Genomic DNA, 13,698 nt, shown 5'->3' with positions numbered 1-13,698 from the left:
TCTGGTTTTTTATATGTAACACATGGATCAATAAGTCCCGAGACTAAAGCAGAGATGGCGCTCGTAGTGAACCAGTAATCACGTCTTTCTAGAGTACTAACCTTTGCTTGAAACGGGTCAAAATTTTAAGTCGATCCGACAAGAAACAGCTGAGTTATCGAGGTTGGAGTAAAGTCGATTTGTAGTTTGTTTAAAAAATGGAACAAACCGAGTTTCGTGTTTTGATAAAACATTGTTTTGCCTTTCTCTATAGAAAGGTATTAGAATTGCTGGAAAAACCGACTTTCGAACGGAGCCTCGGAGACCCATAGTGTTATATACCATTCGACTCAGTTCGGCGAGATCGGAAAATGTCTGTGTGTATGTGTGTGTGTGCACTTTTCGAAGATATTTGAAAGCGCTCAATTTTCTCAGAGATGGCTGAGCCGATATTAACAAACTTGGGCTCGTTTGAAAGGGCCATTGATCAAGTTCGAAGATCAAATGGCTGTGAATTTTGGTTCCGGAGATATGATGGTATAAGTGACGGAACCGACAAAACACATTGATTTTTACCGACAAAACACATTGATTTTTGGGATCAGCTCTATTTTTGTTAAGCTCTAGTGCTCAAAAGTTCAAGCACCTCGAAAAAAGCCTTCATGCTAAATTTAACCTAAATCGGACATGCTTAAGGGGTGCTGCCCGGTGGTAAAGGTTTGACAATTTTCGATCTTGAAAAAGCACCATAGGGGGGAGTACATGAAATTTCCAAAATCGAAAATTTTTTTGATGCCGAAAATCTTAAAACTGCATGAAACATCGAAATTTAGTGTCATCTCAAAAAAAAATTTTTTGAAAAAATCAACTTACTAAGCCTTTTGGCATCAAAATTTTTTTTTCTATTTCGAAAATTTCATGTACTCCCCCCTATGGTGATACTACGAATCAATCTGAATCAATTGGTGTCAAAAATAGGATCCAAAATTATTTAATAAAAGTATGAAACATATTTGCATGAGACTGTTATGAAAGAAGAGAAAGGCATTATCACACCACTAGGTGGATTGAGAAGGGTTTTTGATGGGTAAAAACACCGTGCAAGCGAAACAATGGATTGGAAAATGTTATCCGGACTCTTGTCCATCAAAAGCAACGATTTGTCGGTGGTTCGCCGAGTTTAAACGCGATCGTACCGATACAAATGACGCGGAACGCTCGGGTAGACCTGTGGAAGCCGTTACACCGGAAAATGTGTGTGAAGTGACAAAAATTATAATGAAAGATCGTAAAGTGAAGCTCCGCGAGATTGCTGAGATGACACAGATATCATATGGAAGTATATTTACTATCCTTCATGAAAAATTTAGCATGAAAAAGGTTTTTTCCAAGTGGGTGCCGTGATTGCTGTCGATGGAACAAAAACAACCTGCCACAAATCGATGAAAACATTGGCGAAATTGAACGAATTGGGCTTTGATCTGCTTCCCCACCTCCCATACTCACCAAATTTAGCCCCCAGTGACTACTGGCTCTTTGCTGATCTTAAAAAAATGCTCCAGGGAAAAAGATTTGACTCAAATGAGGAAGTCATCGCTGAAACTGAAGCTTATTTTGAAGCGAAAGATATTTTTTTTATAAACATGGTATTGAAAAGTTGGAAAAACGTTGGAACCATTGTATCACCCTAAAAGGTGATTATGTTGATGAATAAAAAAAAAATTTGCAAAAAATATGTTGTTTCCATTGTTAGTCTCGGGACTTATTGATCCATGCGTTAGAAAGTGTGTGCGATATTTGAAAAAATTGGTTCAGTAGTTTTTGTATGACGATGGACACGGACTTTCAAAACCTGCTTTTGAGAAAAACGCATTTAAAGTTTTTTGTCTATAAAATCAATGGAAATAAGTTATTACTCCAGGGAGCCCGTAAGATCTAACATTTTCAAAAATAATATTTTTTCTTTTATGATTTATTATAATGAAACATTTCAATCATGTTTTGAAGTCAATCGAAGTAGAAATCTTGGGCCTGTGCGCCGAGCTCTTGCTTCTTCGTAGAATGAGATATCAATAGATAAAGGTTCATAACTTCCAGAGTTTTGTTCCAATAAGCTTGAAAATTTCACAGAATTTTCTTGAAATATTTTACTATAAGAAAATATAAAGAAAATAATAAATGACTTTTCCAAAGTGTTAGACTTTACCCACCTCTTAATATTAATAACCAAATAATGTATATAATAATGCTGAAAAATCACCACTTGTGCCTGAACACCCAATTTAAATCTTAATAAATTAATTTTTACCCATATTTCAATTAATAATGCTAAAAAAAAAAGTGGAGCTTCGATTTCTCAGATATGCTGGAACCGATTTTTACAAATCTTGGTTTAAATTAAAGCCCATATTGTCTAAAAAGCTACTGTGAAATTTCATCCGGATCCGACCTCCGGTTCCGCAGTTACAGGATGATAAGTGTCAATGTTCTCAAATCGCCATATAGAATGGCAATATGTACAACAGCGGTACGTGCAACGTAAAGGAAGACAAAACACGAATGATGCGTGCTCTGTTCTATTTCGCCAAAAAAGCTGAATTTCATTTAAAAACAGCGTCGTGTTGATGTGGCCAAAGAGATGATTTCCAACGCAGATAGTGACCCCACATTCATCGAATGGATCATAACTGGTGATGAGGTGTGGATCTATGAATATGTCGTCGAAACCGCACAACAATCGACCGAATGGCGCTTCGAAGGCACGCACGTTGTTCTAAATTTTCATCCATTATAAAAATCGCCACACGAAAATTTTTCAACTTTATTCTATAGACGCCAAACAAAAACTCCGATATCGTACGATATGCGTCAAAATTCGACAGAATGTGTATAAAAGTGTTGCCAACGTTGAGAGAACAAAATTCAACCGATTGGACAAGCGCGGGAATTTTAAAATGAAAATTCCGGTTCTTTTTTTATCATAAGGTATGATAAGTGCGACCGAGAGAATAAAAAATGTCACTGATTTGAAATTTATTTGAAAAAAATAAATATGCATCGGAAATAATAATAATGATAATAATAATAATAATAATAATAATAATAATAATAATAATGATAATAATAATAATAATAATAATAATAATAATAATAATAATAATAATAATAATAATAATAATAATAATAATAATAATAATAATAATAATAATAATAATAATAATAATAATAATAATAATAATAATAATAAAAATAATAATAATAATAATAATAATAATAATAATAATAATAATAATAATAATAATCCTACTACATATTTTATGCTGCTGATTCATGCTGTTTAGCTTGACTTACATATGCAAAAGTAACAAAAATGCAGGTTCGCTTTGTTTGTTAGATCTATATATATATATATATATATATATATATATATATATATATATATATATATATATATATATATATATATATATATATATATATATATATATATATATATATATATATATATATATATATATATATATATATATATATATATATATATATATATATATATATATATATATATATATATATATATATATATATATATATATATATATATATATAAATGCAGAGATCATTCTTTGTAATCGCATCACGTAGGAACGGATGGACGGATTTACATGATTCTTTTTTTGTTTGATCAGTTTTTACCCCCACCGGAAAAATGGGAAAAATCCATAAAGTTGTTTTGTGTGGACAATGGAATTTTCCGTTGAAAAAGTGTTTGGTCGTCGAAGGATAGAATACTAGATCGTTGAAAAATTGTTTGGCGCGCAAGGAGTTGTTTTGTGACCTGCATATTTGATCCATTTCGAGCCACGTGCTTAATTAATATCAAAATTAGGGCTTCCTGAATGTATTAATGGCGAAATGCCTATGACTGTATGCTGCAGATAGGAGAAATATATGATATTTTGATATCGTTTACCAGTTGATTGATTGTGTGTAATGGAGGCGGATGAATAATAATGGTCATTGTCACATACAGAAAAGGTACTTAAAAGCTGTATAAGGAACGGCTACAAAGCTTTCTCTGGTGCATCGGATAAACATTCAAATATGAACGGACTGTTAAGAATACTTTGCATGCTGTTAAGCCCAATCTTTTTAACGAAGTTTTAGTTATTCGGGCTAAACACAAATTGTAAATATATCCCACTCTACCGAATGAACAACTCAACTTCAACATTTTGTTAAGTTTATCAATACAAAAGTCTGGTTAGTGAGCTTTTTTTCAATTACCGGAAGCTAGAATCACATCTGGAATGGACATATTAGTTTTTGATGATATTTCCATTTGGGCTGTGTGTGTCGAATTCCGTTAATTGTAGGTTAAGTAATCATAGAAACAATGGAGAGAAACGTTAGCCACTTAGTCGTTTGACAATTCTGCTCTCCGAAAACATAAATTCGAACAAATAATTTTTTGAGCGAGACGAAGTTCGACGGGTCAGCTAGTTTCGTATAATTGTTTTAATTGAAATAGAGCGTGAGATAGTAAGTCTAGGTTTAACTAGGTTAAAAACTGTTCCAATTTGTAGTTCATATATAGCAATGCGAATTGGAGAAGTAGGATACTGATGAGATCGATCCTTAGACATATTTCACATCTTTCTTATTTACAATGTCTTATTATATTTCCCCTCACTAAAAATGGATCTATTTTTCTTCAGGTTAAATGCTTGGTTTAAAACGCGTTAAGTTTATAACCTTACCGATATTTTTTGCGACCCTGCTTAACTAGGACGTATGTAAATATAGTTTAGACTGCGAGGTATTGGTATTTTATTATTTTGGTTAAGGAGTAGATATCGATATTATTTCGTATCGTGTAAAACGTTGTTGTTCGATTGATGACGATTGATTAAGTGATATCTTGCCAGTATTACGGCCGTTTACAGAAAAAATACAGAACACGATGAATTAAATGTACGAATTGTTAGCGAACCTTCCGACAGCCAGCTGTCCGGAGTTTTACAGGTTTTGGAAGAAACGTTCTTTTTTTTTTTGGTAGGAAGCACATATTAATACAAAACCCGATAAAATTGCAACGAATTCTAAGTAGCCGGCTATCCAGAGAAATAAACACATGATAATATCGATTCGATCTTACCAACTAAATGTTTTCAAAAAGTATGCCTATATATTCAAAACAAATCTTAACAGAGATAAAGGCTGTCCCAGAAAGTATGGACGCACTTTGATTTCGCTGTAAACAATTCACAAGTGTTAGATATTAAAATTTTATTCGATATACTGATAATATTAGACTACAACAACAGAATATTATTCTCAACATTTGCTACTTAGCCATTGTAGACTAGCTGGCGCACCTTCTTGCGAACGTTCCTCATTAAATTCCGTACAGACTTCTTAGCGACAAGTTTTGACACTTTTTCCAATCTTTTTCGAACTGTTGAACGGTTTCGGATGCCGAGACATGTTTCCTAAGATGTGCCTTCGTTAATGCCCAAAAATCCTCAATTGGTCGTAGTTGTGGACAATTTGGTGGATTCATGTTTCTTGGGACGAAAGAGACATTTTTGGTAGTGTACCATTCTACCGTTGATTTCGAGTAGTGGCAAGAAGCAAGATTTCGCCAGAAAACAACAGGATCCTTGTGGCTTCGAATCATGGGTAGAAGTCGTTTTTGTAAACATTACTTGATGTATATTGCGCTGTTTATTGAAGCAGTGGTGATGAAGGGTTTCGAAATCTTACCGCAGCTACAAATTGCTTGTCAGACCATAGCTTTCTTACCAAATTTTCCGACTTCAATCGATGTGCCGGACTGGTTTAACACTTTCCCCTCTCGCACCGTATAATATTGTGGTCCCGGCAAGGATTTGTAATCAAGTTTCACGTAGGTTTCGCCATCCATAATTATGCAGTTCAAATTTCCAGCAAGAATCGTATTGTACTGCTTTCGAACCCTCGGCCTGATCGGAGCTTCTTGTTTCGGACTACGTTTTGGTTGTTTCTGCTTCGGTATAGGTTCGAAGATTCAAACGTTCTTTAGCACGAAGAACATTTGACTTCGAAGTGCCCACTTTTTTGGCCACATTCCGAACTGAAACCTCCTTCTTTTGCTCGAACGCCTTCAGTATCCGTTTATTCAACTGAGGGTTAGCAGGACCTTTTTTTCGACCCGTTTTCGGTTTATCCTTTGGTGAGATTTATCACCGAACTTCCTGATTGCATTTCGTACGGCTTTTTCACTTACTCCTTCCATTTTTGCTATCTTGCTCAGTGACAGTCCGCGTTCACATTTGTACACAATTTTTCGACGTTGTTCTGCTGAATGTAAACGCATTTCAAATCAAACTGATGAAAACGAATAAACAACTGCACAAGTGCTTAGAGAAGAGTGTAAACAACAGGACGCAGCCATAAAAATTGACAGATTCTGAACCATTGCGAAATGGCAGCGGTTTTTGGTTGCGTCCATACTTTCTGGAACAGTCTTTATTGACTAGAGTGAATATAATCAGAGTGACGACAGCTATTCGTTCGGAATGACAGCTTTGTTCCAAACGAGCAAATGACCTGTCAAATACCGTGTAAAGCTAACGAAACTACCAAAAAATCAGACTAAATGTTTTGAATTGTTGCCATCATAACGGATGAGATTTCGTCACTCTGGTTTTAGACACTCTAATATTGTAAACAGCGGTGTAGTCCAACGTCAACAGCTGTTTCTTGTAGTTTTTGAGTTCGTTTTCTAATCCTTGAGAAAATTCTCATTCTTCAGTATTTGTCCAACCGACAACATCTCTCAATTCTTTTTAGAAAATTTGTATTATATTCTTTTCTTTTATAATTTATATTCACTTGAAATGATTTAAGCATGGTAGTGCTTTGGTAGCAGCTACAACTCTCCTCAATAATGAAATTAAATTCTGTGAAATCCTATTCAACTAAACATTCACATTTAAACTGTTCTATTGATGTTATTCCACGGAACTGATATACTGTGAAAATCCGGCATCATTACCCGTACCGGAAGTGCATCTGATCGATTAGTCAAATTAATAGTTGATAATTTAACCAGAAATAAATTTGAATTACCGAACGCAATAAAACACCAGCCAAAGTATCGATTCGGTAGCAGAAAATCTATGACTTAGTCTGAAGCAGTCTAATTATTCGAAGTTAAACCGTCTCAGAAAGTGATTGATGAATAAACCAATTATGAAAGTTTATTCATCAATCACCTCCGTAGCTGATACTGGAAAGTCAATAAATCTTCCTGCACTGTGCTGTGTTTTATAGTGAAACTTTCGAATAATAAATTGGAAATCTGGTTCTGTTTTAGTCGAGCAAAACGATTACTGTTTCAGGAATATTTACTTTTACTTTCAAGGTTTCTTCTCTCTGCATAATCTGTACAACAGTTGGTGAAGTGTATAAATTATTCTGGTTCATCACGAAAAAGAAAAAAAACTGATGACCCTTCACCAATGCTAGCTACCACCGACAAATAGAGTCCGATCCTGTTTCATCTCGAGTTTATTTTGATTTGAGCAATGAATACACTTAGGAACGGAATTCAACGAAACACGGTAGCAAAGAATTCTGTTAGTGAATTGAGTAATAACATTTCAATGCTTCCATCTCGGCGACCGTAACTCCATCATATCGGCTTTCGATCAATCAAGTTTTCATGTCAGGCCCGTAGCCTGAAAGCGGAAAGATCCCCTCTCCTCATTTTGGTGTCATCATAATTCACCAGAGTCCTTGGTCGTTCGATTTCGTGGAACATGATAATTAATACATTTTTTTCTCTCGCACTTCGCTATTAATTTCGCATTGAGTTCAAACACGTAATGAGGTATGAGCTGACTATTGGAAGCCTAATGATGTTGGTGTTCATTATTTTTATGTTACTTTTCTCGTTTGAAATTTTCTCTGGTCGGAAAACTGCAGATATAGAACCAAAAATTTACTCAACAATTCAGAAAATCATATTTTCACGTTTCGTCTTCGACCCATCGGTGCATTCGGAGTTTATGTTGAAATGTTGATGCCACCTTGCTGTTAAAAAAAATCCCTAAATTGACGTCAAGTAAATGCTATTTGCAAAACACCTTTCAATGTTTTTCCTAACTAAACGCAGAAAACATTTAATCGAGCTCATAGCAGGAGAAATTCCCTCACCACTCAACTAGGTAGATTCGATCGAACACCAACCGCGTATTAATTGCTGCAGCACGATATTGGCGAATGCTTAATTTGCTGTATTCGGTGGAGGTGGCTTGTAGTGGCCACGTTTGTTCATTAGATTTGTTTGTGCTGTAGCAGTTCTTAACAATTTGTAGCACATTGTGTGGTAAATCCAATCCCGCCCACCCCAAGCCGGCTGCAGTCGAATGAGGTTCGCCGCCACATATTTGAAAGGGTGGTAGCGCTGCAGTATAATCTAATTAGTGGCAAGCACAAAGTTAACCATTATGCTGCGTGAGTTGATTTCGATAATAAATAAACCCGCAAACAATTCTACAGAATACGCTTTGGGGGTGCTAATAAAGGAAAAAACATTTGCTTCAAGTTTTGTTTATCGGTTCGGGCTATCAATGAATGAACCCAGTCAGTATTGCATTTATTTGCGAGTTCAATTTGCAGATTTTACAGATTTTACAGATTTTACAGATTTTACAGATTTTACAGATTTTACAGATTTTACAGATTTTACAGATTTCACAGATTTTACAGATTTTACAGATTTTACAGATTTTACAGATTTTACAGATTTTACAGATTTTACAGATTTTACAGATTTTACAGATTTTACAGATTTTACAGATTTTACAGATTTTACAGATTTTACAGATTTTACAGATTTTACAGATTTTACAGATTTTACAGATTTTACAGATTTTACAGATTTTACAGATTTTACAGATTTTACAGATTTTACAGATTTTACAGATTTTACAGATTTTACAGATTTTACAGATTTTACAGATTTTACAGATTTTACAGATTTTACAGATTTTACAGATTTTACAGATTTTACAGATTTTACAGATTTTACAGATTTTACAGATTTTACAGATTTTACAGATTTTACAGATTTTACAGATTTTACAGATTTTACAGATTTTACAGATTTTACAGATTTTACAGATTTTACAGATTTTACAGATTTTACAGATTTTACAGATTTTACAGATTTTACAGATTTTACAGATTTTACAGATTTTACAGATTTTACAGATTTTACAGATTTTACAGATTTTACAGATTTTACAGATTTTACAGATTTTACAGATTTTACATTCTGTTTTCTGTTTTCTGTTTTCTGTTTTCTGTATTCTGTTTTCTGTTTTCTGTTTTCTGTTTTCTGTTTTCTGTTTTCTGTTTTCTGTTTTCTGTTTTCTGTTTTCTGTTTTCTGTTTTCTGTTTTCTGTTTTCTGTTTTCTGTTTTCTGTTTTCTGTTTTCTGTTTTCTGTTTTCTGTTTTCTGTTTTCTGTTTTCTGTTTTCTGTTTTCTGTTTTCTGTTTTCTGTTTTCTGTTTTCTGTTTTCTGTTTTCTGTTTTCTGTTTTCTGTTTTCTGTTTTCTGTTTTCTGTTTTCTGTTTTCTGTTTTCTGTTTTCTGTTTTCTGTTTTCTGTTTTCTGTTTTCTGTTTTCTGTTTTCTGTTTTCTGTTTTCTGTTTTCTGTTTTCTGTTTTCTGTTTTCTGTTTTCTGTTTTCTGTTTTCTGTTTTCTGTTTTCTGTTCTCTGTTTTCTGTTTTCTGTTTTCTGTTTTCTGTTTTCTGTTTTCTGTTTTCTGTTTTCTGTTTTCTGTTTTCTGTTTTCTGTTTTCTGTTTTCTGTTTTCTGTTTTCTGTTTTCTGTTTTCTGTTTTCTGTTTTCTGTTTTCTGTTTTCTGTTTTCTGTTTTCTGTTTTCTGTTTTCTGTTTTTTCTGTTTTTTCTGTTATTAGTTGTTCTACTTCTTTATGTTCTACTGTTTTATTTTCTACTGTTTTATGTTCTACTGTTTTATGTACTACTGTTTTTATGTTCAACTGTTTTTTGTTCTACTGTTTTATGTTCTACTGTTTTATGTACTACTGTTTTTATGTTCAACTGTTTTTTGTTCTACTGTTTTATGTTCTACTGTTTCATGTTCAACTGTTCTATGTTCAACTGTTTTTTGTTCTACTGTTTTATGTTCTACTGTTTTATGTACTACTGTTTTTATGTTCAACTGTTTTTTGTTCTACTGTTTTATGTTCTACTTTTTTATGTTCTACTTTTTTATGTTATACTTATTCATGTTCTACTGTTTTATGTTCCACTGTTTTATGTTCTACTGTTTTATGTTCTTCTGTTTTATGTTCTACTGTTTTATGTTCTACTGGTTTATGTTCTACTGTTTTATGTTCTTATGTTTTATGTTCTGCTGTTTTGTGTTCTACTGTTTTACTTTCTACTGTTTTATGTTCTAATGTTTTGTGTTCTACTGTTTTATGTTCTACTGTTTCATGTTCTTATGTTTTATGTTCTACTGTTTTTTGTTCTACTGTTTTATGTTCTACTGTTTTATGTTCTACTGTTTCATGTTCTTCTGTTTTATGTTCTATTGTTTTTTGTTCTACTCTTTTATGTTCTACTGTTTTATGTTCTTCAGTTTTATGTTCTACTGTTTTATGTTCTACTGGTTTATGTTCTACTGTTTTATGTTCTACTGTTTCATGTTCTTCTGGTTTATGTTCTATTGTTTTTTGTTCTATTCTTTTATGTTCAACTGTTTTATGTTCTTCTGTTTTATGTTGTACTGTTTTATGTTCCACTGTTTTATGTTCTACTGTTTTATGTTCTACAGTTTTATGTTCTACTGTTTTATGTTCTACTGTGTCATGTTCTACTGTTTTATGTTCTACTGTTTTATTTTCTACTGTTTTATGTTCTACTGTTTTATGTGCCACTATTTTATGTTCTCCTGTTTTGTGTTCTACTGTTTTATGTTCTACTGTTTTATGTTCTACTGTTTTATGTTCTACTGTTTTTTGTTCTACTGTTTTATGTTCTACTGTTTTATGTTCTACTGTTTCATGTTCTTCTGTTTTTTGTTCTGCTCTTTTATGTTCTACTGTTTTATGTTCTTCTGTTTTATGATCTACTGTTTAATGTTCTACTGGTTTATGTTCTACTGTTTTATGTTCTACTGTTTTATGCTCTACTGTATCATTTTCTACTGTTTTATGTTTTATTAATTTATGTTCTACTGTTTTATGTTCTATTGTTTTATTTTCTACTGTTTTATGTTCTTCCGTTTCATTTTGTACTGTTTTATGTTCTACTGTTTCATCTTCTACTGTTTTATATTCTATTGTTTCATGTTCTACTGTTGTATGTTCTACTGTTTTATGTTCTATTCTTTTATGTTCTACTGTTGTATGTTCTACTGTTTTATGATCTACTGTTTTATGTTCTAATTCTTTATATTCTACTGTTTTATGTTCTACTGTTTTATGTTCTCCTGTTTCATGTTCTACTGTTTTATGTTGTACTGTTTTATGTTCTACTGTTTTATGTTCTACTTGTTCATGTACTACTATTTTATGTTCTTCTGTTTCATTTTCTACTGTTTTATGTTCTATTGTTTTATGTTCTACTTTTTTATGTTATACTGTTTCATGTTCTACTGTTTTATGTTCTACTGTTTTATGTACTACTATTTTATGTTCTTCCGTTTCATTTTGTACTGTTTTATGTTCTACTGTTTCATGTTCTACTGTTCTATGTTCTATTGTTTTATGTTCTACTGTTGTATGTTCTACTGTTTTATGTTCTATTGTTTTATGTTCTACTGTTGTATGTTCTACTGTTTTATGATCTACTGTTTTATGTTCTAATTTTTTATATTCTACTGTTTTATGTTCTACCGGTTTGTGTTCAACTGTTTTATGTTCTGCTGTACTGTCTTTTGATACCAAAGTAAACTATGTCTACCCTATAACTAACAGATTTCTGATTTATTCTTTTTCCGTTGCTGCTGCACTTCAATTATTCACCTTGAAATGGAAACAATGTTGACCTTGTTAGCTTGACTTCCCTGCCTTAATAAAAAAGAAGTGGAATCATGAGAAAAGAGAAAGAAATTGACCTAACTAATTAAATTAGTATCTTCCGTAACCGACGATGGAAGAGTGATGAAAATTCCGAGCCTGGAATCCAACGATTCATCACCGCAACAAATCTTTTCCGTCTCAAAGGGTATCAAAACTCGATATGTTTTATCGTCCCTTGCCTCGGAAATCTGCTCAAGTTACCAAGTCCTGTGACAAATTGCATGAACGAAAGGACGTAACGAAAATCTTCCGATATTGATATTCATGGGTACGAAAGGTTGAGCAAAAAATCATAGTTTTTCCTTCGCTTTTCTTAATGCATTCCGTCGCAATCAGACAAAAATATTCATGAGTCTTCGGGCCGGATTTATTGGATCGATTTATGGCTGAAAGCATTCGAAGCAAATCGACAGTCACTTGCATCGTAGAACAAAGGCAGCGAGCAAAGCAAAGCAAAGCGAAAAATCAAAAATTGTCATCAATAAATATAGAGAACTCAGCTCACGCGTAAACCTTTGATTATGAGTAGAAAATCCCATGCCCGCAGGTTTCCAGTTTAGTGTCAAGCAAAGCGAAGGTAAGTCTTCGATGGATTTTCATCCTGGCAGAGCCGGATGGCCTCTTTTCGAACGGCAACACAAAACAACATCCGCAGATAGACATGTTGTTGTGGTAAGGCGGCGGCGGTCTTCGTTGAGTGGTGTGCTTTCGAATTATCTGTTTCCAATAAGCGAAAGCGATTCGTTCCAATGGTTCGAAAAGGCTAGATACAAGTCCTAATCTCCTACCCCCTGCCAGTACACAAGTTTTGGATCGGGCAGCGGCATTGACAGCAGCACGACGAAAAGCAAACGTGTACCTTTCTGATTGCCATATCTCTTGGATGGTAACGAATTGTGTATCAGTTTGTAATATTTGCTGGTGCTGCTGCCGCCGTCGGAGATGTTTTCTTGTGGGAAAATAAGTGCTGGTTCGCCAAAGGTGGAAAGGGCAAAGTAGAGTGTTCGTGGAAAGGGATAGGGAGGACAGAAAATATGAAGATGATAATGCTTTGGATTTCATGAAAGGATACGTACCCAAACTGATTTTGTTATTTTTTTCTCCGATTCCGAAAGAACTGCCTGCCTGTCGGTTAGAGCCTTGCCGGAGCCGGTGGAGTCGTGAAGTGGGGGGTAGGGGTTTGGGTGGTTATTGGCTCTCGAAGGATGTATTTGGATAGCTTCCAACCGGTGGTTATGCAAATTCAATTGCGACCGTTGCCGGTTTCGTAACACGGCTGATGGGGGCATTATTTCATCTTAAGAATTCGGTATGCTTTTTTATTATCGGATTTCGTTTCAATAGTTCTCGATCACATAATTTTGTCCCGAATTATCATACAAAGTTGTTGTTGTGCTTCTTGACATTGTTTGCGGAAAAGTAGTGATTCATAACTGGTCTGACAAATTAGATTTGGTACAATAGTTTTGGATGCGAAAAAGACATTTCCTATCTATAGACACATATTTCAATTTTATTTCCTATGTCAATATCATGGTTTATTGACTACGAAATTTTTAGAGTAGTTTTGTTGTTCAATTGAATAGAAAAGGCACGTGCTAAATGTCGGAGATCATA

This window comes from Malaya genurostris, chromosome 2 (assembly GCF_030247185.1).
Source record: "Malaya genurostris strain Urasoe2022 chromosome 2, Malgen_1.1, whole genome shotgun sequence".
In the NCBI taxonomy this organism is placed as follows: domain Eukaryota; kingdom Metazoa; phylum Arthropoda; class Insecta; order Diptera; family Culicidae; genus Malaya; species Malaya genurostris.
The sequence above is the reverse complement of the archived record's forward strand: the minus strand, read 5'-3'. Positions refer to the sequence as shown.